The sequence below is a fragment of the Bactrocera latifrons genome, unplaced genomic scaffold (assembly GCF_001853355.1).
Source record: "Bactrocera latifrons isolate USDA-ARS-PBARC rearing strain unplaced genomic scaffold, ASM185335v1 scaffold_20, whole genome shotgun sequence".
NCBI lineage: Eukaryota > Metazoa > Arthropoda > Insecta > Diptera > Tephritidae > Bactrocera > Bactrocera latifrons.
In genome coordinates, this window is record NW_017535519.1 from 1865459 (window position 1) to 1892832 (window position 27374).

Sequence of the window (27374 nt, forward strand, 5' to 3'; positions counted from 1 at the left end):
GATTTTGCGACAGTACATCGAGAAGAAAACGAGGTTCCTCGTGCAGGGGCGCACAGTCCACCTAAACATGATGAAGGCATTAACAATTCGGGCAGCGAAACACCGTCTTCGTCTAAAAACTCCGACATTGCGCAAATTTCTACCATTGCTATAAACATTTCTTATTATGTTGGTAATTTCGTGGGACAAAAAATTGACGATCACGTGAAACAAATTTTGCTTGAAAATCCTTGGACTCCTTCAAAAAAAAAAAATACTTTCCCATTTTCGTCGAGAGTGGTTTCTGGCAAAGAAACAAAACACTACGTCTCTTCCAAACACTTGGATTCTCATGCAGAGTGGCTCGTACTATCTGACGTGGGGAAAGCGCTATTCTGCAAATATTGTCTATGGTTTACGCCTCGAAATCAAAGAGGTTATCGGGGAAATACTTCTCTTGGGGTCCTTGTCCTTGTCACGCAGCAGTTGTCTGATTTCATAAATTTGATTGGGATCAAGAGTGTGTTAAATTCATTCTCAAAATATGTACCATAAGAATGCAATGGCAACGGTAAAGGACTTCGTGAGAGACTATTACAATCCACAACGAAGCGTCCGTAATCTTCTCGACGAAACCATCTTTCGCAAACGCAAGAGAACAGAAAACGATTCATCCCCATTGTGAAAACGGTAAGTTTTTGCGGAAAGCAGAACATCCCACTTCTTGAGCATAGAGATGACGGAGATATTCGAAAAAATAAAACGCTCGTGCAAAACGAAGGGAATTTCAGGGCTTTGCTGAGATTCAGAATCGATTCAGGTGACAACTCTGGAGCATCACTTTGGAGCACATCTTCAAGAGCGACCTATACCAGTAAAACGATTCCGAACCAACTAATTGAATGCTGCAGGGCAGAGATACTGGACAAAATTTTGCAACGAGTGGCTCTTGCTGAGGTTTACACGATTGTTTTCGATGAATCTCCAGATCTGTCGGGAAAAGCTCATGTAATACTTTCATCCTGCCAATTAGTACGTAGAAGTAGAATTTCCATAAAAATATAATAATTGATGCCTATTGTCTGAACTATCGGATAGTGGTTGTTCCCAAGAAAATAACAGAAATTTACAGAAGAATAATGTTTCTCGTTAAGATTAGCGTTGTACTCAGATACGTCTATTTTTCTTCTGGCGAAGTATGCATACGAGAAGACTTTGTATCCTTTTTGGACGCATTCGGTCAACTTTCGAAGAATACTCTCGCGGAGGGCACAGAATCAGAAGAAAGGGAGGATGAAGATGGGATAATGGTTTACAGGACTGCTAGAAAGAATGACCGAACCGATGAAGAATTGTCTCAAAGTGGATCTGCCATCGGGGGGATTGTTCTTGGAGACATGAAGAAAATGAATCTCCGAATGGAGAAATGCGCTTCGATAGGGACTGATGGATGTGCGGTCATGCTGTCAGATATCGGAGTAGTCAACGAAATTCGGAAAGTGTTTCTCGCACAAACTCAACAACAGTATTTCAAAGTCAGTGAAAGTACGATTAATCGAAAACGTCGAGAAGTCGATAAATTCTTCAACAACTCATTACCAAAACGTGTGACTGTATTAGCAAAGATACTTGGTGAAAAAATTGTCCACTTGTGCGAAACAAGATGGCACGATGCTGTCCTTCAATTTGTTGCGAAGTTACCGTTGATCATCGAAGCTCTGTCAAAAATCAGTGAGTGGAAGAACAGAGAAACAGCAGGCAAAGCAATAATTCTCATATCGGCTTTGTGCAAGTTCGAATTTATCGTCGGGCTCTTCTGTCTCAGCGACATTCTATCGCTCACCATTCGCTCAGCGTAGTTCTTCAAAGGAAACAATTGATTTGCGTCTGTCATATATAAATTTGGCTCTCTACATAAAATTGATAACCACGGTATGTCCATATGCCTGTCATTTGTAGAGTGCAAAGGAGGTAGCAGTTGTAACATTGGATTAGCGGTAGTAGTTAAAAATTTTTTCAACAAAATGTGATTACTGAAACTAGTTATAACCAAAGTAAACAAGAAAAAACGCTATCTTCCATTGCATCGAAGCTTGAACTTGACTTTGATCGTCCAGTTTGTATGGCAGCTACATATATGCTATAGCAATCCGATCTAAACAATTTCATCGGTAATTGCACCATTACCTTAGACAATGATTCATCTTGAAGACATCTCATCAAATGAAAAGTTTCCCAAGCGAGCACTTTGTGCCGATCGTTTAGTGTTAATGGCAGCCATATCCTAATCGACAGGCGTAAAATTTCAGATCGATATCTAAAAAATTTAAGGACTAATTCGTATATATATATATAGTTGGAGGGACAGTCAGACAGATGGGTAAATCGATTTAGCTCATCACGCTGATTATTTCTATATGAATATATATACTTTATAGGGTAGTAAAAATACCGTAGCAAATTTAATATTCAGGGGTTTCACTTTGACGACCATTTTTAACCTCAGAACCGTCACACTTAATCTCGTGACTTGGGCACTCAGTGCCCAGTAATGTATTTTGTATGGAAATTTAGACTTTTACTACATTTTTTTTTATAGAAACGCCAATATTTCGCTGTCTTTTTGATTGGGCGTAGGCGTTGTTGTCCGCATCTGTCGGAGTCCGTATCAGCTTCAGCATTATATTTTGCAAAATAGTCCTTTTCACACGACCTTATGTAGTATTTGGAGCATGGAATAAGGCAATGGTCCCCAACTGCTGTTGTTTTATTATCGATCCTAGCAGTTTTGCAGGTTTCACATCGCCGTTTCAAAGTGTTTATCTGTGGCAAGAAAAGAAAATGGTAAAAAATATTTGGAAATGAACTAATTTTGAAAGACTACAAGTATTGCTTTATGTGATCTCGCCACTGCAGGAAAGGAACCCTTTCAAATTTATGAAGTCTATTGCAATTTTTGTTATAGAATTAATTTTTGTTTTGCATCGGTTTTGTAATTGATTCTGCGCTAGCTCCATAGAGAGTTGTTTCAAAAATATTCTGCGCCTTTCCGACTTACTGGTGATCCACATAGGGTGACTAAGGTCAGCCTGAGCGTAAACCCAGCAATAGCCAGGCTATTATAAAGTAATGCTATGGGCCAGTGTTTTGTTTTTATTTTGCCAAAGAATTCTCGTAGTATTTAGTTCAAAGTATTAACACGACCTTTATGCTCATTATAATCATGTATGAGTTGTGCTTTTTTTTTTGTTATAGGATTCATCAGTTGAAAGCACCAGCACGTTTTTCTTCGAATGTGTTGATAGCTTCTTCAAAGGATATAAATAGTTTTGGCAGTTATGTTTTGCCAATATCTTATTTTTGGAACTGTTTGTTACATATTTGCCTGTATTATTCTTTTAGCTCTCCTATTCAAGAGCAATACCTTCAACAAGAGACGCTGGGAAGATGCCTATGAACGCATTGCTTTTAGATCCAAAACTTTCCATAAGTGGTGACGTTGATTGTCTACGCATTACCGATGCCAGTTCTGATCGCAACTTTTCATTTTGCCTTGGCTTTTACTACCATACAGTTTGATTGCTTCCTTTCCAAACCACAATATTTTACTCCACAATTACCCTCAATAGTCGTATTTGACAAATTAAATCTGTTTTCGTCAGAGTCCAAATCTACAACAGCCTCCTCGATATAGATACATATATTCTTCGAAAAGTGGACCTCTAATGGGTTGAGCATTATCATCTCCGAAGCCAGACTGGTTACTGGGTATCGATTGGTGGTTGCCACCAAATGTAGGTTCTCTTCCACTATCATCATCATCGCTATCATTATCATGCAAATAATTTGAAATATTCTCCTCATCTTCTTCCGTCAATTCTCGCCGTAAGTTGGCCAAATAAATCTCCAATTCTTCACTCATTTAAAAAAATTATATTTGTCACAACTAAAATGAACTATTCACTACACGTCGAAACTTTCTTATCATAAGAGCTATATACCTAAAAAATGTTCACCTTATAACTAAAATTATAGTTTATCATAATGCTGAAAATGGGTCAAATTGGACTGCACAAACCCCAAAAACTCAATATCAAAAATGAGGATGGGCACTGTGTGCACAACTCATGGTTCTAAGGTTAATAAAGTGTAGCATCTAGAAAGTACAAACTGTATGGAAAGGGGAAAATTACAACAGTATAAAGGGAATCGTTGGACCGGCTTCAGTGAGCATGTTACAATTGCCGATGAAAAACTCTTCTATTCTAGTTACAGTTCTATCACAATGTAGGTGTTTGTTGGCGTAAAAAGTTCTGACTCATTGGCGATCAACTTCTTTAAAACTTGTGTGCGTAATATTACAATAATTCAAACGAACGCCCGACTAAAGTGAGAGACCCTGAGAAAAAGTGTTACTTTTGCACTCAACTTGCCGCAGCCTTCACCACCTCAAATAGGAGATTGGCATCGCAATGAACAAATTTATGGCGCAAGTAGGCAATGAAAATATTGAGCTCTACACTGTGACTTGATAATTCTTTACAATCAATATAAAAATAATAGAAACCTATACAAATAAATTTATCTGACCTCTCAAAGCTAATATTTTGGGTATTAGAATTTTCTCATTACAATTCTATACTCTAAAAGCGATCTTTAATAATAATTTAAACTAAATATTAAATCATCGAAAAGTTACCATTCTCGTTGCTCAAAATGTAAACAAACAAATATTTGTGAATTATATCCGAGCTGAAATTGATCGTGCCATTAAAAAATTAAAGTTTTGGAAAGCTCCCAAAGCAGATGCAAGCTCGTCATGCCCATATTTGTCATAGTCATAGTCAGTTTATCCGTGATTTCTTTGTACCCACACTTGCACGTTTCTGATCATCCATCTGTCTTTTGTTGTTTCGTCCCATCGTTTCTGTCACTCATTAAGGCTGGTTTGTCTTCCTTGTTTATTTAGTCATCTGCCGGAGTTTTACGCTTTGTCATACATTCTTTTTAGTTCCATTGCCATAATATCTGAAGGCATGATACCCCATATGGGTGCGGCTTACATTAGTACTGACTGGCTAACTTTGCCAGAAGAGAGCGTCTTATCTGACCAGGTCCCCCTATGTTGGCCATGATTCTTGTTAATGCAGCCGTCATCTTCTCACAGGCTTTCTCGATGTGGGTCCGATAATTTAGCCTCGCGTCAATAATTACGCCCAGGTATTTCAACGATTGTTGCTTTGGGATATTGTATTCATCAACGCTGAGGGTAGTCGCCTCTAGTTTATCCTACTCGTTATTAGCACCCCTTCGGTTTTTTGACCTGCTAACTGGAGCTTTGCTTTTGTGAGCCATTCTTTTATTTTATAGCCGCGTGGATGCATAGGTACTTCATCTGCATCAGCGTACCCGATTATCTTTGGGCAGTGGAAGACGTAGCAAACCGTCATATAAAAGATTCCACAGTAGCGACCCTAGTACTGAGCCTTGTGGCACACCGCCTGTTACAATGTAGTTTTTATGACCTTCTTCTGTTGTTGTTGTAACGGCAGAATTCTGCCAAGTTGACAGTCCTTGGCTGGATAAAAATCCGGGTCAGTTCCGGTTTTCGTAGACCCGACTGTCGTGGGAACGGACGTGTGTTTTCTTCTTCTGTATCATATAGCAGTAACCTGTCGGAAAGGTAGCTGGAAATGATTCTCAGCATGTAGAGGGGTGTCTTCTTTTGTTTCAGGCCTTACATGATATACCAATGCCAATAGGCCGAGTTGAGGACATTTTTTTCGTCCAACGTTAGTACCTAGCAGTATTCTGTGGAGCCATATAACAACCTGGTTGTTGCCTTGCTTGCGACCTCTGTTGACTTTTTTATGGTGTCTATTGTTACCTGTGCCTTCGAAAACCATATTGATTTTCGGCTAAGCCCGGTGGACCGAAACGACTGTAGGCTGGAACCTTTGCGAACATCTAATTAGTCAGCTTACGCATGATTCCGCTTTGCTTTCTATCAAAAGATTGGACTTGAACTCGAAATATAATTGGTAACTTTTCCGATTAACTGAGTGAAGGGCTTTTAAAGAGTCCCCTCTACAAAGATAGTCACAGAGTGGTTTTTGAATAAGGTCAGGAATTATCTTCACGTTTATAACGTTAAGCGATGTGGTGGTGTTGTGTGCTGTATGAAAACCATGAAGGAACGTATGCATTATATGTATATATCCTCTGGAATTCAAGGGTATATGTTTGATGTTGTGTTGTGCAATATGAATGCTAGGCCGCCAGTATTATTATACTAGTGACTTTTTCCAAATGACAAAATGATATCATCTTCCCATTTATTTAGTTCTGGCATACAAAACAGCTGCCCGAGGGACTAGGATTTGCAGACTGGTAGGGAATGTATATCTACCGGAGTCGGAGTTTGGAATAAACGAAGCAGAAAATTCCTCCCGACGCGGGCTGAACTCTATTTCTGCTAAGAAGTGACTTATTCATAATAATTTTTTTACTTACCTATCCAAATTGGTTAAAATTTTCGAAATAAAAGCTCTGCTCCAAATGCGCAACCGTAGAACTGCACGAGTATTACTTTCTTTATAGCAACATCCATTTTTAATGAAAGTGCTTTAATGATTATTGTTACAAATAATAATTGAAATATTTACTGCAGATATGTGTGTATGTATGTATGTATGAGCAAAATTCATTTATTTTAGAGTACCCAATAAACAGATCAAATTCGTCACGAGTTGTATATGCATTTATGTTTAAATATTAATACACACGCAGTTCTATAAATTATAAAGCACAAAAAGCGAGACGCATTAACATTTGAGCAGGCCATCTATAAATGTGCATACATACCTCAGACATAAAGACAGTAATATTGCTAAGCTTGTTGTTGTTGTAGCATATCGAACGAACACTTCATTCCTTCATGTCTGACATTAGCAAACCATACATCCACTCATAAGTACAGGGTTTGTCCGGAAAGTTTTAGGGCTGATTTTGATCGCCGCAACTGTACTTCGGACCGTGCCCGCATCGAATGGATTCAGTAGAGGGCGTTCCTAACTAACGAACGAGCGACTGGTCAGTTGTCTCCGAGCACCTAGAGAGCCAGGACAAACATTTTGACACGACGTGTGAGTGGGGCAAGCCGAAAATGCAGAGGTATGCGATTAAACTCTGTGGGGAACTCGGTAAATCTGCGACAGAGGCGTTTGATTTGATTAATCAACAGGCTTGCCCAGATGTTGCTTTAGCAAGAAGTGGTGTGCCTCGGTGGCATCAGGTCTTTTTGGAGGTGCGGGAAGAGGTCGCTGATGAAGGAGCAAATCAAAAGTGACAACGTTGCTTATTGTCTTTTTTTGACATCAAAAGCATTGTCCACAATGAATTTGTTCCCCCTGAACACGCCGAGTTTTGCGTGGATGTCCTCAAGAGACTCAAGACGTCGCGTAAGATTTGAAGTTACACCACGACAATACCCCGGCTCACACCGCCTTTTTTGTAAACAGATACCCAACCAAGACCCGGACTTTTTTTGTTTTCTTACCTGAAAAGGCCGATGAAAGGGGATCCAAGCAGCATGCACCTCGGCTCTCAAGGCTATTCCGGAGAATGCCTTCCGTGATGCCTGCAATGCTTGGAAATCGCACTGGCAGCGTTGCATAGACAGAAGGACTCTATTTTGAAAGTTTTAAAGAATTGTAACGGTTACTTCAATAAATTTTTGTAAATCGACTCAGTCCTATTATTTTCCGGACAAACACTGTACATATTACATACATACATATATTATATATGTACATATGTAGATATTATCAAAAAGGGTTGTACGCTTAAATATTCACAGTATTTCACAAAGGAAATGAGCTCTGAAAAGTCTGTCCCAAAGTGGGTGAGCGAATGGCTTGCAGTACGCTCGAATGGCTGGAAAGCTAGCACGAAGTCTACACGAATGACATTCGGAATGAGTTGTTGCTTCATATTTTATTTAATATTTTAGGTCATAGTGTTTGTATGTATGTGAAATGGTGTTGTTAAATATGCATATACACATCTACATACATATATGCGTGAGTATGGATGTGCGTATACGTTGGTGTGTTTAATTTGAGTACATAGTTGTGGATTTGTTTGGTTGTTTTACTAAACGCCATAAAGATGTACATTTATATCGCTATTTCAGCTGTTCGTAATTGTGGTTTATACCGTTATTTTTGTTTTGACAACGCTGCTAGTTCTGCTTTTACATCGATTTTCGGTTATTTTATTCGAATGTCTTTGTCTGTGCGGTGACTTCGTTAAGTATTATAATTATGCGTGGCCACAGGCTTAACGTTCGTCCGCTTGTGCGTTCGTTGGTTTGTCGGTTCGAGAGTTCGTTTGTGCGCACGGTAAATATTGGCATTAGCAAACATCATAAATAACAATTGCGAAATCAAATTAACGAAATGCGTAGGATATTTGTTGCTGCCTATACGGCACACTTGCAAACACACATTATTATGTACATAGGTACACAAGCATCATATACGTGCATGACGTAGAGGAGTAAATATTCGGCTATTTGTTCGACATGTTAGTTTGTTAATGAACATAGCGTATGACTTTATGACAAAGTGATTATTGCTTTAATTATTTTGCGAATTACCCTATAAAGGGAGCTAAGGAATTGTGTTGACAATAATTGGTCAATAGCGAGTTAATTTTTACTAGAAGTAAAAATGAGAAAGAATATATTCTTCTATTTATACTAACTAGTATGTTTACTTATTACTATTTGATAGTTTCTTTAAATACAGATTATATATTTGCTTAGATACACTTGTTTTGTTTTAAGATAAGGTTGTGTGGTATTCAAACTCAATGTTGTTTTGATACTTGTTTGTTGTAGTGATACGGCATTTCAATTGTTCCAACTCAAGGTCGTTTGCATTCTGTTTACTGAAACAAAAGCTTGTTTTGATGTTTGTTACTATTATAAGGAATTCGTTCCTTAACTAGCGCACGCATGTGTGTTGAGCGTTAATCCTTCAGTATATTTGATTGTGGAGAAATTACTGTGGTTACTTAACCATTTTATTTTATCTAAAAAATATAAAATACATTGAATCTTGTGAGAAAAGTGTGGTATGTATACTCAATGTATGTATGTATGTATGAAATATGTAACACAAAGCATCCCACGCTTTTCTCACAATAATACAAATGTTTTTGGTCAATATTATTGTCAGATTATATGAGATTTATTTTTCACTCTTTACCTTGAAGTGTTTTTAAGTCATGTTTTGCAGTTTTACTTAGCCACATGTGGTGTTTTCACTTTCTTAAGGATCAAATCTACTCAAACACAAATTTATTATTGAAATGGCTATCCATGTAGCTTCCAGCTGCATAGTTTTAGGGGCATTGTCATACTCTTGCATGATGTTGCTACAGAGTATAATAGTTTTGTTTATTTAAGGGTTGTTTGAGTAACGTAATAGGTAATTATATATACATACATATATGTATGAATGATCAGGGAGACTGTTCGTTCGTTCGCCTGTCCTTGCAGGCGATAACTCCAATACATGCAGAGTTCATTAATTTTTCTATTGACAGATACTTGTATCACTGTATTGAATATGTTAATTTTGTTAAAAGTCAAATAAATTCATAACTAAAAATATGTATATTTTTAAATATACCTAAGAAAGTGTTCAACATTATTCAAAAAACAAGTAAGGAATACTCTAACTTAAAATAATCAAAGACAGGAAAATACTTTTTGATGTAAAATGTCAAAGTGAGGATCGAAGTCCAAGCAATTATATATGTATGTATACATATACCATTATTTATAACTACTATACTGACAGACGCACAAATTTTGTTAGAAAAACGAAAACCATTATTTGAAGTATAAGAAAGTTGGGGTAGTATTGACCATATTTTATCTATTTTCTCAATACCACATACTTATTAATATACATAGGTCCGATTCACAAATATTTTTTCGCACCGATAACACAAATATACTGACCCTTAAAACGCAATAACTTCACTTCCAATAGATGAAATGCCATGAAATTCATTGGGAAATCGATAAAGATAGCAGATTCTAGCGCACCAGTCGACCTCTACATATACTATATGTCCACCAGGGGCGCTACGTTCAAAAAGTCCCGTTTACTTTAAAAAACACCTTGTCTCTCATAGTAAGTTCACCTCGGAATTCGAGATACCCAGCTGTAAGTCTGTAAATACGTGTATATTGACACCCTAAAAGTTGTCTCAACACCTACATATTGTAGGGTGTACGCAACTATTAAATTTCAAGGTCAAAGGTCACAAAAATCGATTTTTTGCGCTTTTTTTGTAAATATATCATTTCCTATGGGGTTTTTGCTATTTGTATTTATTATCAATATGTAGAATACAAAATTCTCTACCAATTTTTTTTGAAAAAATTTTTCATACGGTGAACCGTTTTCGAGATAGAGGGCGGAGACCGCGCGGTCTCAGCATCACTTCAGGTCAATCGGTGCCTCCGGTCGAAAACGCGCCATATATAGTTGATGAACTATCGATAAATCAATGATTATAAATATTTGTCACTTTTATTAACTATTGTATTATATTTTATCATTTGCTTCATGCCTTAAATCTATATCTATTCAATAAAACTGATCACCGTTTCCTAAAATTAAAAAATAATTAAGGGAGAACTGAAATCATAATATAATTATATTCCCATTAACAGTAATGTCATTTTAAATAGAAAAAAATAATCTTCTCTAAAATCTGTAAATTTTAAAATTCTTCCACTACGTCAAAAATTATACCTGCGAATTATGCGGGCCCCTATTATACACTACGGACCTTTCTATTTGTAGACAGTAGAGACAGATGTTCAAGATGTGTAGTTACGACCGTCTTCTCTTTGCTTCAGTTTGAATCGTATCTTGGTAAACTACTGACACAATTTCAAAAACTATGGCTGATTTTTGTTTTCTATGTAAAAAGTTAGATTCGGGAGGTGAATCGGTTATTGAAGTAGTGTGCGGTATGAAATTTCTACGATCTGCAAGTTTCGAACGAAACGACGGAAAAATCTATTATTTAAAATAAGTATAACCTCTGTTAAAGTGCATGAAAAGTGCCGAAGCGTTTACATTAGTGAAAACTGTATCCAAGCAGCAAAACGGAAACAAGAAGAAGGAGAAACTATAACTTATCCATTAGTACTCTGTAAAAAACGAGGGAAGTGTTTGATTTTAAGAATCAATATTTATTTTGTTGCGAAGTTGCTGTTGAGGCTGCAGAGAAAAGGAAAAGAGAAATATACAGGCGGAAGATAAAAAATGTGAGTTCAAAGATACTGTTATCAAAAAAGCAGAAGAACGTGGGGATGATTTCGGAGAATTGGGGAACAGTCGTATAATCTTACAGTACGATTTGATCGCTGCTGAAGCGAAGTACCATGCTGCGTGCTTTACAAACTTGTCAAATAAATCATCATTGGCTCTTGTGAAACCTCGTCAAGATAAACAAGTTACAGAATCTTTGTTAGAGATTTTCAATTACATCGAAAATAATAATGATTCTCAATTACGATGAAGAGTAAGAAGATGATTAAAATTATAAATTGTAGTTTTTGTACCCTTTATTCCATTTTTTTACTTTTAATAAAAATAAATGTATTGAATGATATTTTTTAATAAAAAGATGAATTAGGAAATGTGATATTTACAAAAAAAAGCGCAAAAAATAGATATTCGTGACCTTTGATATATTTTCTCTTTATTTTGCTCCATGTTTGCGACGCTGTAACTAACGAACGACTTAAAAGAAACGACAATCAATCAAACACGTGTTAGCGCGTGAAATGAGCTTTCCAAAAAGGTATAGCATGACACTTTAATAAAAAGTGGCAAATATTTATAATCATTGATTTATCGTTAATTCATCAACTATATATGGCGCTTTTTTGACCGGAGTCACCGGTTGACCTGAAGTGATGCTGTGACCGCGCGCTCTCCGCCCTCTATCTCGAAAACGATTCACCATATGGAAAATTTTTTCAAACAAAACTTTAGAGAATTTTGTATTCTACAATATTGACAATAATTACAAATGCAAAAACCCATAGGAAATGAGACATTTACAAAAAAAGCGCAAAAACCGATTTTCGTGACCTTTGACCTTGATATTTGATAGTTGCGTACACCCTACCATATGTAGGTTTTGAGACAACTTTTAGGGTGTTAATATTCAAGTATTTACAGACTTAGAGCTGGGTATCTCGAATTCCGAGATTCTTACCTAATTTAAGCTTAAATGACTGTTGGATTTGAACAATTTTTGGCCAAAAGGTCGCATACACTAAAGGCTTTATTCTTGTTTTATCCCGTTATATGAATTACTTCTTGATTTGTGTGTTGGAAAGTGAAGGAACCAAGTGGAATTTAAAATGGTGCTATATTTGCAGTAGGCGTGGGTGTAGTCCGATTTCGCTCATTTTCACAACGTATATAGGAATATAAAAATAATATCATGTACCAAACTGAATCGTCCTATTTTGTACCAGTACCGTTATATGGGGAGTGAGCGGAGTTTTCATTTTCTCACTATCGGTAGGAGTTCTTGTGATATTCCTAGTAGGCGAATTCGGTTGTTATAGTTCAGGAGCTCAGGAGATATGTACACCAAACTTATTAGAGAACGGGGCCACGACCACTTTTTCAAAATTGTTTGGCCACAGATAGCTCTGGCTACTACGATCCTCTGTACCAAATTAGAGTTTTATATTTTAACGTAGTTAAGGCACTTTATAGGTTTTCGGTTAATGGCAATTGGTGGGCGTGAATTTTGTTTTAACTAAGAAACCTGTATACCAAGCTTCATCAAGATATCTGAGTTTTTACTCAAGTTCCAGCTTGCACGGATGGATGGATGGACGGACAGACAGTTAAACGGATTTCAAGTTTTCTCGCCACTCTGATCATTTATATAATGTACATATATGTATATAACCCTATATCTATCTTGATAAGGTTTAGGTGATACGTATAACCGCTAGGTGAACAAAACTATAATACTCTGTAGCAACTGCTTGCAAGGGTATAATAATGATTATAATTTGGAGTAAAATGTCGAGAGCAATGCTTATCTATAGGCAGAACAAATATTATGTGACAGACTATTGCAAGAATAAGAGGACCGCGTGAATTTGCAAAGAGTTCGGATTCTCGGTCTCATCCCATAGGGATATTGCATTCGACTAAAAATTAATATATGTATAAACAATTTCCTTCCAATCATATTAGATTTAGAGCTCACGATAATTGAAATTTTGAAAAAATTTTAATTTTTACTTTATTTAATTTTTAACAGTCGCTACCATAAGTGCGTAGCATTCATTAGTACTATTCATACCAAGTTTCTTATTATTCTACCATGACTAAACTCTATAAAATGTGTTTATCGAAATGGTAATGAATATGAAATTGGTAGGGTAAGTATTCTGTTAACAGTAGATGACCTGCGATAATTTGCTTTGGGATGGAAGAGTAATACCGGAAATAACAGGCCGTCAAAAAGTAGAACTGCTCCGGTTACTCGTACTTATAAAAACGATGAACAGTTAATAGGAGCTCCGAAGTTATCTCTTGCAACTGTTTTCGAAATCACTGATGCATTGTATGAACTTTTATTTGAATGGAATTTGGAAGAACGTATTGTAGCCTGTTGTTTTGATACAACTTCGACCAAAAAGAGCATAATAATAGGTGCTGCATAATTGATAGAAAACACTACGGACATTATAAGTATGAACTTTTACACAGAATAGCTTTCGAATGTTATTTCTCAACAAGTATGTTCAATTATTTAGGTAATTTACTATTAAATTACGATCTTAAAACTATTTTAAATGACAGTAAAGATAGCATTACGAGCTTTTATAATGAAGAATTCAAAAAGAACTTCATATTACCTCTCGATTTCTGGATGTGGAGTCTCCTTTTTTTGATGATACGGAAACTTAAAAAAAAAAGAAAAGGATACGGTTATGAATACAAAAATAGCAAATTATATTGCAGAATATAGCGTAAAACTTAGTGAAGAATATAATAAAATCTTAACTCATAATAAAGAAGAAAAACAATATTTGTTACAAGTAGTCACTGATTATAGGAAAAAATGCGAATCACAACATAAATCATCCATGACTGCTCTTAACAATTAAAATTTAATTTATATTTTTTGTAAAATATGGTAGGTAAATATTTAAACTTTGTACGAGTTTAAACGCTGTGAACCACCTCTAAATCATTTTGGATTGACCGAAAACTTTGTATAATTTTGTTTTTGGTAATTCGCATATTCTATGGGGTGAGAACGAAAATAGAAACGCTTGCTATATTAATGGAAAAAGTCTTAAAAACTGATTTCCAGGTAGTACCTATTTTGTTTAAGAAAAAAATATAGTCAACAATTTAAATATCAGATACTAAATGTTGTTGAGCTTAATTTTTTAATACATCCATACACCGGATTACGCTTCATAGTGATATTAGCCCTACCCCCTTTAAACACAACCCAATGTTGTGCTCTACTTGATGAATTTTCTGTAGCTCAAACTCATTTAATATCACCCATTAATTTTCGATTTGATATAGATCCAGTGCCTGCGCTGGTCAGGACATTACGTCTATCTTTTCTGATGCAAATCACTTATTAGACAGTTTGGTCGTTATCTTGTTCAAAAGGCCCTTTTATAAACATTTACTAGTTGGCAAATAGTAACATAACATCATTCAATTGGTTAAAAAACACAGTTCGGTCCATGATGCCAGTAGAGGACTGACATAATTTTTGGGCCTTGTGTGCGACCACATCACATTCCACCATTTCCCGAAAATCGCAATGGGTTTTGCGAACTTAATTCTTGCTAACATTTCTATGTTTCTTCGACAAAATAGATACTTTCGGGGGTCTGCTTGTATTCAAAATTGTTTTGCTACGATTTGTAAGAGTGGTAATAAACAAGTTTAAATATTTTTTATAATTTTTTAGTTTTAAATGTATACAAATTAAATCTTTAATCCTTTTGGCTAAGGGTTGAGAAACTGCGCGCAGTACGCCAAGTACAATCGTAAAACTATCCCTCAGTACCAATATGTGTCGAAAAATTGCTGTATATTGAGAATTTGCGCTGTAGTCATAAGCCAAAAAAAAAAAATAATTAATTGGCATTTTTTTCAGGGGCATACAAAATAATTACTTGGAYAGCAACAGACTCAGTAATCAGACCATATCTTCTTCTTCTTTACTGGCGTAGGCACCGCTTATGCGGTTATAGCTAGATAAAACAATTAATGTCAGGCGATCTGATGCTAAATCAATCCAAATTGTTGTTGAAGGAAATAACAGTATAATTTTCAAAAGAAAAAATTAAAAATACACTTCTTATGGAGATTTATGTTTAATATGAGCTCAAAGAAAATTTTAATAACAATTTTTCACGCTTTGAAATATACATATATGTCTATATATATATGCATATGTATATATATGTGTATACTTATGTATGTATATACATATGTATGTACTTAAGCATGTATATTAAGTTAAAATTTAAATCCTGTGAATTTTTATACCGCCTATGATGTTTTCGTGTTTATACGTAAATAATAACTTTATTGTATTGAACCGCTTTCCATATCCTAATTTAATTATACCTTAACAGAAGCAAGGCGTGGCAGGGCGTATAGTATTTATATAAAGGAATTGGAAATATCATTCCAATTAAAAATTCGGTTACAGCAAAATATTGCCACCTTAAACCTTATAAACCTGTCCATATTACCGATTGGCATCTACAATTGTTGACGGCTTAAGGCGACCTTTACTCGATGGTGTTAAATGTTCGGACATGTCAACAACACAATCAGATTGCACACCTGCGTACATACATGAGTGTATATAAATGCATATAAATCGGCATTAAGTGGTGCATGATTACTCGATTAGGTGATGAAAACGCGAACTGATCCCCTAGGTTTCTTACATAGCCGTTTTCAACAAAACGCTACGAAAAATAGCCGATTAACGGCTTTGCAAGAGAGCTCTGCTTTAATAAGAGCTGTATGCTTTGAAATGAGCGCTGTTTGCAGCACTAACACAAACGCAATTTCAAGCTTTTATGTGTGTTAGTGAGAGAATTTCTGCTTTTTTTGCAAGAGCGCAGAATATGTATGCTTGTCAAAAGCTGACAGCTGTTATTTCGAATAAATCGCCAAGTGACTTAATAAGGCATTACACGATAAATGAAATTTTCATTGCAAAGTGACTGTTTTATTATTATTGTAATTGTTTGTTGTCTCGTTGGTGTAAACAGGTATATGAAGAGCAGTAATGAAGTACTGTAGCTAGAGCATGGAATTGAATTAAGAGGCCATTAAAATCTTAACGATTTTAGTATGATATAATAATTTTTTGATTAATTAATTAATATTCATACGTATTATGCTTATGTGCAATAGCAAAGTCCATTTTTTTAGTTTTTGCTAAAATGTCAAACTAATACATTTGGTTTTACGTTTTGACGCTTTAAAGAGCCAAAACAAAAAAAAATATAAGGAATTCTGATGAGGTTATGAAGCACAAACAGCAGGTCCTGAAGGTTGGAACAATTTTAAAACTAAAATTAATGTGTAAGTATGAACATATGTATCTAGCTTAAATTATATATGCGTACTTATGTATGTGTTTATAATAAATATAATCATAATGCAGCGCTTAGAATTGAGTCTAAGGAAGCGGCCAGCCAATAAATAAAACATTAGCATATGTATATACATATGTACATACATACATATATGTATATATATAGTACATATGAATCTGAGTTATACCCACTGACGCGTGCTACTACACATACACATATATAAACTTACATCGATATATGGCAATATTTTGTTTTCCTGTAATACACAAAATACTCGACCTACAAAAAACCTTCCCATTTCAATTAACATTTGAGTTAACAGCGCACTGTTAACGCTCCAACCGGCTAATTGGGAACTCACTGCGTCAGCGCAACATAATATCAGCTGGCATAATATTGTAACGTAAGCGCGAGAACGGGTTGCTCTCAACGATTTTTAAACGCCAACATCCCCCATTGTCCGCTCTTGCGCTTTGCTGCTAAATCTCTCAATTTGCGTGTGGTCTATTTTACGTGAGACATCCATGCCAGCGTAATTATTTATTGGCGTTAACAGCAGTATTATAAAATTACCTTTATTCAGTCGGTCGCTCGTCGGCCAATTGACATGGCATTGTGGCGAAGCGGCATAAAATGGTGGCGAAATCGTCTCTGTGCCACTCACTGTTGTCGGAGAATAAGCACGCGGCCTGCAACTACGTAGTAAACGACGATAAAGACGAGTCATGCAAATTTTATTTTATTTGTTTTTTTTTTGGTTCTGCTTTTAGGTCTGCAGAGGCGTGAACTGTGGGAAGTGTTGCTCTTAATGCCGCTGAAATGCATGAAAATCCCCGACACTTGTAGGTTAATATGTGCATATGTACATATGTATTTACATACATATAACAGATATTTATGCCGATTTGTATTACGTATGTACATATGTACATAAAAGTGTGTGTGACCGATAGAAGTGATGACGTTGATACCCACTTTACTGCAGTATTTCTGTTTCTATTTGTAGTATGCTTCTTTTAATTTGGTATTTGAGCTTTCTTTTTAGCTTTGGATATGTTGTATCTTTACTTTGTTTACTTTATTGGTAACTTCTATTTTTCGGTTGCTTCTTGTATCTTAAATCAATTGAGTACTGCTTACTGGTTACTTGACTGATTGAGTGACTGTTAGCACATAATTCGCTCACTCGCATTCCTTTGTTGTTGATTATTTACTCCAACGGGATTTCCATCTGTTAGTTTAGCGTATATTACAGTTAACTATGATATTATTGGTACTAATTATTGGATTTTGATGTGCAAATAAAAATAATACTGATTTTGAATATTAAACCGTTAATTTTAGATTTGTTAATTTGTGAGGGTTTCTATTGGGTCTGGTAATTATATGAAGTTTTGCAGCTTGTCCAATCTTGATGGTATGTTTAAAGCACACATATGTATGTACATATACTTGTTACGGTGCGCCTCGTTAAAATACGAAAATATATATATGTATGAATATTTGTAGAGAACATTTTATAAGTAAAATAGTGATACTACTTTAGAATTTAGTCAACTAATGCCCCTATTGCGGTTTTCAACCCAACTGCATTTCAGTTGAATCCGTCAAAAAAAAATTGCGGTTGAAGTATGATCGAACTTCAACTTTTTTTGGTATTGCGGTTTTCAACGCTGTACAAGTGGAGTTGTCTAGTATATAAATAAACTTCGACTACTTAATAGCAGTTGAAGTTCAACATTCGTGTAGTGAAATGCAAAAAATATTAAAAAATGATGGAGAGCGGGTAAAATAACTATTTTAATTAATGTTAAATTAATTTTAATAAATAATTTTTTTTAATTTGTTCTGTATTTTGTTACCTATATATAAATAATTTTTTATAAATTTTTAGAAAAAATAAAGTTAGAAACAAAAAGTAATTCGAAAAATTGGTGGAGTTAATGGAGAAGTTTCCAAAAATAGGAAGATTAAAGCCACAATTTGGAAACAATAAATTCAAAATCAAAGAATTGTGGGAGAGTACGGCACTGCAGTTAAATTGCTTAGGGCCACCAAGCAGAACTGCCTGCGAATGGGGACGAGTAAGTTATGGTTGACATTAAAAATATTAACTAAAATTAAAATTTTTTCAGGAGTGTAATGTAAACCTCGTACAGATAAGAGACATCGAAATCTACTTTTGAGTACACCAATGTCCGCTCTACAATATTCCGGTCCTTTGAGTGTACTGTATTGTAGCGTGCTGGGGTGAAGAGCTTCCGCCAAGCGATAAGGCGTCATTAAAAATTTGTGCATAGGATAGCCAGCGTCGCCTAAGAAATTACATTACCCCAATTATTGAACAATAAATAAGATAAAGTCTTACCCAAGATCCAAGTGTTATTCTGTATGTTGTTCTGTAAAACAAAAGAGTCATGATTTGCGCCTGCATGCCTAGCATCCACATACCGAATAGACATAGACCAATGTTAAAATCATTTCCACTGCATTTTTGATAACCACCGTCATCAAGGAAACGCAGAGTTGCGCATAATTTTAATATAGGAGGTATGGCCGTTCCTCGCACACGTTTGTGGAAACGTTCCTTCATCTCATTCAGTAAAAAACAAAATGCTTCTTTATTTAATCGAAAATAACTTATGAATCTGCAACAAATATTATTAAAAAGCCACTCAATTGTGAAAAAACGATTGCTTACTTTGCACTTGGAAGCTCCAAAGGATTTGAGTGATCACGAAGGCTTTTTCGTATACCTAACACATCAATTTTGCCTCCAATATTTCGGTCATTGTAGTATAAATCAAAACTCATATCCATTTGTTATTTATTCTAATGTTTATACACTTTTTCGAGAGCGGCAACTCAATTCAATTGTTTAAATATGTCGTTTAATTTTAGCTGTTTCACTATCTGTCAAATTTCCCTTTCTTAGGTTGGCAACGCCAATCATACTTCGACTGAACTTAGTTCAAGTTCGCAATACCGAAAAAGAGGTTGGTTGATCTGAAGTTGAATTGCCTTAACTTCAATTCGACCAAGTCAGGTTGAAAACAGCAGTAGGGGCATAAAATTGTAATGCCTGTACTGAATGAATGATAAACGCGAGACCTGCAGTGTGGTAATTTAACGACCATAACCTTCAAGATTCTTCGTCGAATACGCTCAGAGCTGAAGTGTTATCATTCATTTGGGCGACATGATCTAGTCAGCGTAGCCGATGTCTCTTAATTCGCTGAACTATGTATGTAGCTACATATGTATATCAATGTCATATTGTGTACATAGATACATACTATGTACATATACTTTGCATGAAATTTTGAGAATGAACTGACCGATAAGTTCATTCTCCACAAGTAAAACTACCCTACAATATCGACCGTATCATCGTAAACTCGGAAGTAAGTGGTATTTTAACGTAAATAACTATCTACAAACATACAATAATTGGTCTGCACCAAGGATTTGCTGTGAACTACACCTTTCATAGGCTTCTGCATTCGCCGCGCTTTTTGCGTCTTTATTCCCTCATATTACATATGTACGTTCATAGTACGTATGGCCATATGACCCCCCGCCTTTGCTCGTCACTTCAGATAAGTTACTCACGTTACAGTAATGCATAGAACCGAATGAAATGGAGGGAAGAGCAATTGTGAAAAGCGAAAAAAGCATAAACGAAGCAGACGACGAACGCACATAAGCGCACAAATTGTATACAATTTCAGTGCTATTTTAATTTCCCGCCGGCATTAGGGTTCGACTCGAATAGTCAGAAAAAAATTAAACAAAACGAACAACAAAGAGACAAAATAACACACACATACAAACAAGTTGTTTGCACAATGCCTTCGTCAGATTCATTTGCTCGGGATTTAACGTTGGCCAGAGAGCAGCTTCCGATAAGTTACGTACACCACAAGTCAACATACGCCAGCGTGCAACAATACACTCCAACGGCAAGCAAGCAAAAGAAAAAAGGATGCGGAATGAAGGTAGGGGCGGATCAAGAGAATAGAGTAGAATTTTTGGGGGGCTGGGTTGAACTACATATGTATGTATATAATTTTGTACTTGCAACTCAAAGTATTTTTCCTTGCGGAGTGTCACTTATGATCACAATAATATACAATTTTTAACTTTGAGGGTGGTTTAACACTCCTTAGTACCCCCCCGTGGATCCGCGTGTGAATGAATGAGGAAACATATGCATGTACATACATACTTATACATATGCATGCTAGATCGAATAGATCGAGCGTAAAAAACGAAGCGTTTTGGGAAATAAAAAAAGACATAAATTTATATATGTAAGTGCAGAATGAAAGCGTCAGAAAATAGTTTGGGAATTTGGCTACATAGTATACGTATATTCAAATATGTTAACTTACATACATATAAACAAATGGCATCTGTGTACATGCATACATGTAAGTTGCTTACGTGCACTTGTTAACTTCTATGTAAAAGTGTGTGTGTCAAACACGGTTCTTCATAACGCTGTTGTACACAGCGCCGCCACATTTTGAAAATTTTTATGTTTATGTGTACATTTGTGTGTATGTATGTAAATGTGTGCTTATTGCAGCGGCTCTTGTGCTTACACTGAAATCTGTACTCGGGGTCCGTTTTGTGTGCACTTGAGTGGCTCGCTGAAGAATCCCATCGCACGGCTTACAAGCCAGCACACGCCATACTAACCTCAGCAAACAAATGCACACATGCTTTCATATCTGCATATGCACATACAGCTGTACGAGTTTGCTGGGTAGAGGCACATGCTTTGAAATTTGCCCTCATTTTCACTCTTGTCCATTTATTCTTCCTGATGGATTTTCATCAGCGAAGATATTGTGTGCTTTTATGCTAAGCTTCACAACTAATTGCAATAAAGTTACACCCCAGAAATAGTTTTCAATTTCAATTAAACAGGAAAAAATGGCTGCACCGAAGCTAATATACCCTTCACAGTTGCATTTCTTTTAATAACTCTGCGTTCAGTTTGTATGGAAGCTATATGCTACAGTAATTCGATCTGAACAATTTCTCCGAGGATTACATTGTTGCCTTAGAAATTAACCTATGCCAACTTTTGTGAAGATACCACGTCCAATGCGAAAGTTTTGAGAAGAAGAACTTGATTCCGATCGTTCAGTTTGTATGACAGCTATAAGTTACAGTTTTCCGATATCGGCAGTTCGGACAAATTAGCAGCTTCTTGAAGAAAAAATGATGTTTGCAAAATTTCAAAACGATATCTTAAAAACTTAATGACTAGTTTGTATATATACAGACGGGCATGTCTAAATCGACTCAGCCAACATACTGATCATTCATACTATATGTATCATATACTTTATAGGGTCTCTGTCTCCGACGCTTCCTTCTGGGAAGCTCTTCTATTTTAAATATAAACGACTAGGAGTGAGATTAATTAAAATAAGAGTAGTGGCCCATGAGGGGATCGAACCCGCGACCTTCGCGTTATTAGCACGACGCTCTAACCAACTGAGCTAATGGGCCAATTGCCTACAAATTAACCGAATACATACACATACGTATGTATGCATACACTATATATGTATCACAAGTGGTCTCTGTCAATTGTTCCATACGTTTCATATATGATATGTATATATGGTTATCTACATATCTTTACGAGTATATATAGAAATCACGTGTCACGTTGTTTGTCCGCGATGGACTCCTAAACTGCTGAACCGATTTTAATAAAGTTTAGCACACTGTGTCCAGTTCGAACCAACTTAGAAGATAGGATAGTAAAAACACGCATAAATAAAAAATACAGTTAAACATGACAACTCTATTAACTGGACAGAAAGGCTGGTAAACATACATTGAGAAGGCATCGTAAAATTGATTTAAAATTAAATCTCAAGTACAATCCCTAGGATTTCTATACCGACAAAAAGGTTTTCGCCTTTATCCGTCAGAGATATTAAATTTTACACTAGAGTTTTTATGATAATGACTCATATAATTTTTATATGAGTCGGTGTCAAATTTTGTCAGTGAACGTGGCACCGCCCACATTTAGATAAAAACCATACTTGGGGAACTACTCCATCGATATCACCTATTCCTTTGTCACAGTGCAAAAATGGAGGAAATCGGACATATCCACACCTACTTCCTATATAACACAATTTGAAATTCCATCTGATCTTCATACTCCAGAATGCAATAGAGAACCAATTAAAATAACGGAATAAAACTTTGTACAAATAATGACTTTAAAGTATGACACCTTATGGCCAAAAGTTGTACAAATCCAACAAAAACTGTTCAAGCTCCTAGGTACCGAAGGATCCCAATATTTATATACCAATATTTGACTTTTTACCAAAAATACCGGTTAATGTCGGAGGTATGTAATTGAAATTCGGAGGAAATGCTTTCCTAGTAATATTATGTCTGTGTGTCAAAAAATGGGTTGTATCGGGTCGTCAAGTATTGACCACCTTAAACCTAATATAAAGATTTTCGAATTATCGGGTGTCTTTGTACCGTGTTTATGTGAGTTATCTTAATCAAAATGAGAGCGTGTGTTTTACTTAAAAAAGTGTATCTTTGTGCCTAAATTGATTAAATCGTGTGAAAACTTGACCTTTCGCTACATTTTCCAATATTGCCAGCTCTTGAAAGCATTTAGTTGGTTTTTTTCGCCTGTTGCAAAAGTATAATATGTTCTTTTACACCCGAACTTCGCCCTTCCTTACTTGTTTAGTCATGTGTTTTTCAAGTCTCATCTCAGTTGAGAGACTTAACTTCTGACCGCTTTCTGCAGCAATTGGGCCCCCGTAAAAAGAAAATCGACACACACCACCTCTTCGTCGATTTCAAAGCTGATTTCGACAGCACGAAAAGGAGCTGCCTTTATGCCGCGATTTCTGAATTAGGTAGCCCCCAAAACTAATACGGCTGTGCAAACTGGACTCGGAGCCCTTCGATACCAAAGGAGGTTTCAGACAAAGCGACTATCTTTTGTATGACTTCTTCAACCTTCGCCACTGTTGACAGTTCGAAGTTGTAGATATTTTCGTCTATCTTGGAACCAGCATCAACGTCAACCGGGAAATCTAACGCAGGATATCTCTTGCCAACAGGTGCTACTTCGCACTAAGTTGGCAATTGAGAAGTAAAGCCCTCTCTCGGCTAACAAAATCAAAACTCAAAGCCACTCATTATTCCCGTCCTGTTATATGGTGCAGAGGCAAGGACGATGACAATATCTGATGAATCGACGTTACGAGTTTTCGAGAGTAAAGTTCTGCGAAAGATGTGTGATCCTTTGCGCGTTGGCCACGGCGAATATCGCATTTGGTGGAACGATGAGCTGTATGTAATAAAAGGACCAGGGGGAGAAGAACCTAGCTTCTCTTAGAATCTTCCATTGGCGCCACCTTGCGAAAAGAAGGAACGACTGGCGCGCTTTTGTTAACCACCGCATTCGCCTGATTTACCTTCGTGTAACTTCTGGCAATTCAGCAAATAATGACCACTCCGTGGTGTCTATATAAGCTGAATGGAAGAAGGCCCTGATGGTCATCACGATGAAGGATTTTTCCAAGTGCTATGCTGACTGAAAAATTAGTTAGCATAAGTGTATTGCAGCGGGAGGTGATTACTTTGAAGGAGATGAAATGGACAAAATACACCGTTAAATTTGATTAAAGTAGTAGGCCTGTGTCTAAAACTTTAAACATATACTATATAATTATTATTGTAATTTTGAGTAAATTTCAGAAAAAAATAAATCTCAACAATCAGCAAAGCAGAAATGGAAGAGATTATGAGAAGTTAGAACAAATAAAATACGATGGACTATTGGAAGAACACGAAGTACCGCGTGAACCAAACTAAGCTATTGGCGCTCTAACTAGTAGATCTTGTCACTAGACTTCAGGAATAGAGGTTTTTTTTTTTGTTTTTAAATTTGCATTGTCAAAATAACTTTTAGGCGTCTTCCAAAATGATCCCTTAGCACAAATAACTTCGAACAATTTTCGTATATTGGATACGGCTGAATAGAGCTGAAATCAAATACACAATCGATTAAACTGCTGGACAATTTCTGAATCTGTCATGTGGTGCCCGGACATAAAAAATGATTACTTGGATCATGACTGGCTCAGATTATATTACTTTGTAGCAAAAAATAGAGATGTTGACTAAAGTAATTTCCAGATGAAACAATTAATGTAAAGACAACGTTCAACGCTGGCATTGAAACTGACTAATCAAAATCACGATAAAGATCTACATAAAGGACTTTTAGTTAAGTATCCATAGGTTTTGAAATTTCTAGAATATATTGAAATATGTTTCAAGAATGCACAGTAAAATACTCAATTCTTGTAGTGATTCTGACCTCTGTAGATCAAAACTAAAAGTAACAAGTAAGGAAGGGCTAAGTTTGGGTGCTATGAGTAAAACACGCTCTATAATTTTTGAGATAACTCAAATATTGGCTTGTACATATGTATATCCAGAATGAAGTCACTTGGAAGTTCGAAAATCTTTATATTAGGTATGTTCAGGGAAGTATTGACCTTATTCACGCCATTTTTAACATACAGACCTATCATTGTCAGAGAAGGACTATCCCTGAATTATTATTTTAAATATCTTACACATTGACTGATATTTTCGATAAAAAAAAAAACTGCTGGGTTCCAAAAATTCGGTACCTAGGAGCGTGAACAGTTTTTGTAGGATTTGAAAAATGTTTGATTAAACGCGTTATAATAATTGCTTCTTGATTTGTGTACTGGAAAGTAAAATAAGCAAGTGAAATTTAAAATTGTGCTATATGGAAAATAGGCGTGGATATAGTCCGATTTCGCTCATTTTCACAATGTGAATATAAAAATATACCACATACCAAATTATGTCGAAATCGGTCAGTCGGGTCCCGAGATATGGCATTTCACTAAAAAGTGGGCGTTGCCCATCGTCCAATTTTTACTCCAGTCCCTATAAAGCCTTGGCATACCATCCCGGCTTAAAATTTTTGCGAATTGGTAGGAGTTCTTGCAATATTTGCGCTGAGCGAATTTGGTTGAGGTAGCTTTAGTGGTTTTAGAGGCCGGGGCCACGCCTACTTTTCAAATTTTTATATAATTTATATACAGAACATGCAAACGAATTTTTCAAAATGATCAGATACATACATACATATATTCGATATATGCACATAGACAAATTTGAAAAATGCTGTTTCAAGAAAAACGCATTTAAAGATAAACTAATAACTGATTGAACCGAGCGGTTATGCTTTAGCAGATTGTAATTCAAAAACTATTTGAGATATTGATTTGAATTTATGTTATGTTATTGTCAAAATTTCGGAATATGAAAAAACAAAATTTCACATTAAGTGTGTCCCTTAAATGAGCTTTAGTGTGTCCCTTAAATGGTTTTTTAGCGGTAGTTTGAGCTTAAATCGCACACTGTCGGATATAGATAGACTTTTGACGGTTGAGTTGAACAGTTAGTTGGCACTTAAGTGTAATACATACTATGTACATATGTGGTAAGGTATGTGTATTAGCATGTCGACACGTAAAAATTCAGAAAATGCTGTGTGCATATATACAATATATTTGGGAATGAGTATCCCTTTATGACAGCAGTCACTTTGTCAAATGTATTCGTAATTTTCTTCCCCTTCCTAATTAAAAGAAAACTATGAAGCCAATAAACAAAATATGTAACTAGTACGTGTGAGTAGCAAAGGACATCGCATGCAATGAATTCATGGTATAGCACGACGCGTACATCAATATACATATATGTATATACCAGGGGCGGATCCAGAGTAGAATTTTGTTGGGGGACGACTTTATGATTTTGTAAGTGATTTAAAAATTGTTTAAGTTCACACTATAATTTAATTTTTTATATTCAACATTTAATTTACAGCATAAAATCAATACGGTATTGGGTCATTTTACTAAATTTTTCTACTATTTATTCTGGTTCCACAGGAATTTTGTAGTTTACGTTGAGGAGTGCTTAGCCGGTCAATCTTTTCTGGAGCATCGTTGTTCTGAGCCAAGTCTTGATTCGGCGCAAAGAAGAAAAGGATCGTTCATCGCACTAGAATTGCTGACCAAATTCGACGCTTTTACTGCAGTCATTCTATTCTTCCATTCGTTTATTTTTGTCAGTACTTGAACGATTTCTGGCAGGATGTCTGTGAATGGATGAACGGCATCATGCCTTTGTACCTGCCTTGTCTCACAAGGCTGCACAATTTTTTTTGCCCAAGAATTTAGCTCAAACAGTGTTACGTTACGGTCTTGAAACTTGAAAAAATGTTGTAAATTTCCTGAATATTTCAGATCTCCTTCCAATCAAAGTAATTTGTTCAGATTATGGGAAAACATGGCGTTTGTAACTTCTTTTTGTATTTGCTTTACTTCTCCACGATCTCCCAACATAACAATACAACCATCAGTGCCTATTGCAACGCATTTCTGAAAATCCAGCCCTATATCTTTCATGTCTTTCAAAACCAACTGACCTAACGCAGCTCCCGAAAGTGAAATCTCCTCGTGGTTGTTTTCTTCAATTTTCTTCTTCTTGATTGGCGTAGACACCGCTTAAGCGATTATAGCCGAGTTAACAACAGCGCGCCAGTCGT

The 27374-nt window shown here is 36.0% G+C and overlaps 1 non-coding gene across 1 annotated transcript; it reads right to left on the reverse strand.

Annotated features, from left to right (window-relative positions):
- Positions 1-22154: 22154 nt before the first annotated feature.
- On the reverse strand, positions 22155-22228 carry Trnai-aau. The gene has a single exon. It is a non-coding gene; the product is annotated as a tRNA-Ile (tRNA).
- Between the last annotated feature and the right edge of the window lie 5146 nt (positions 22229-27374).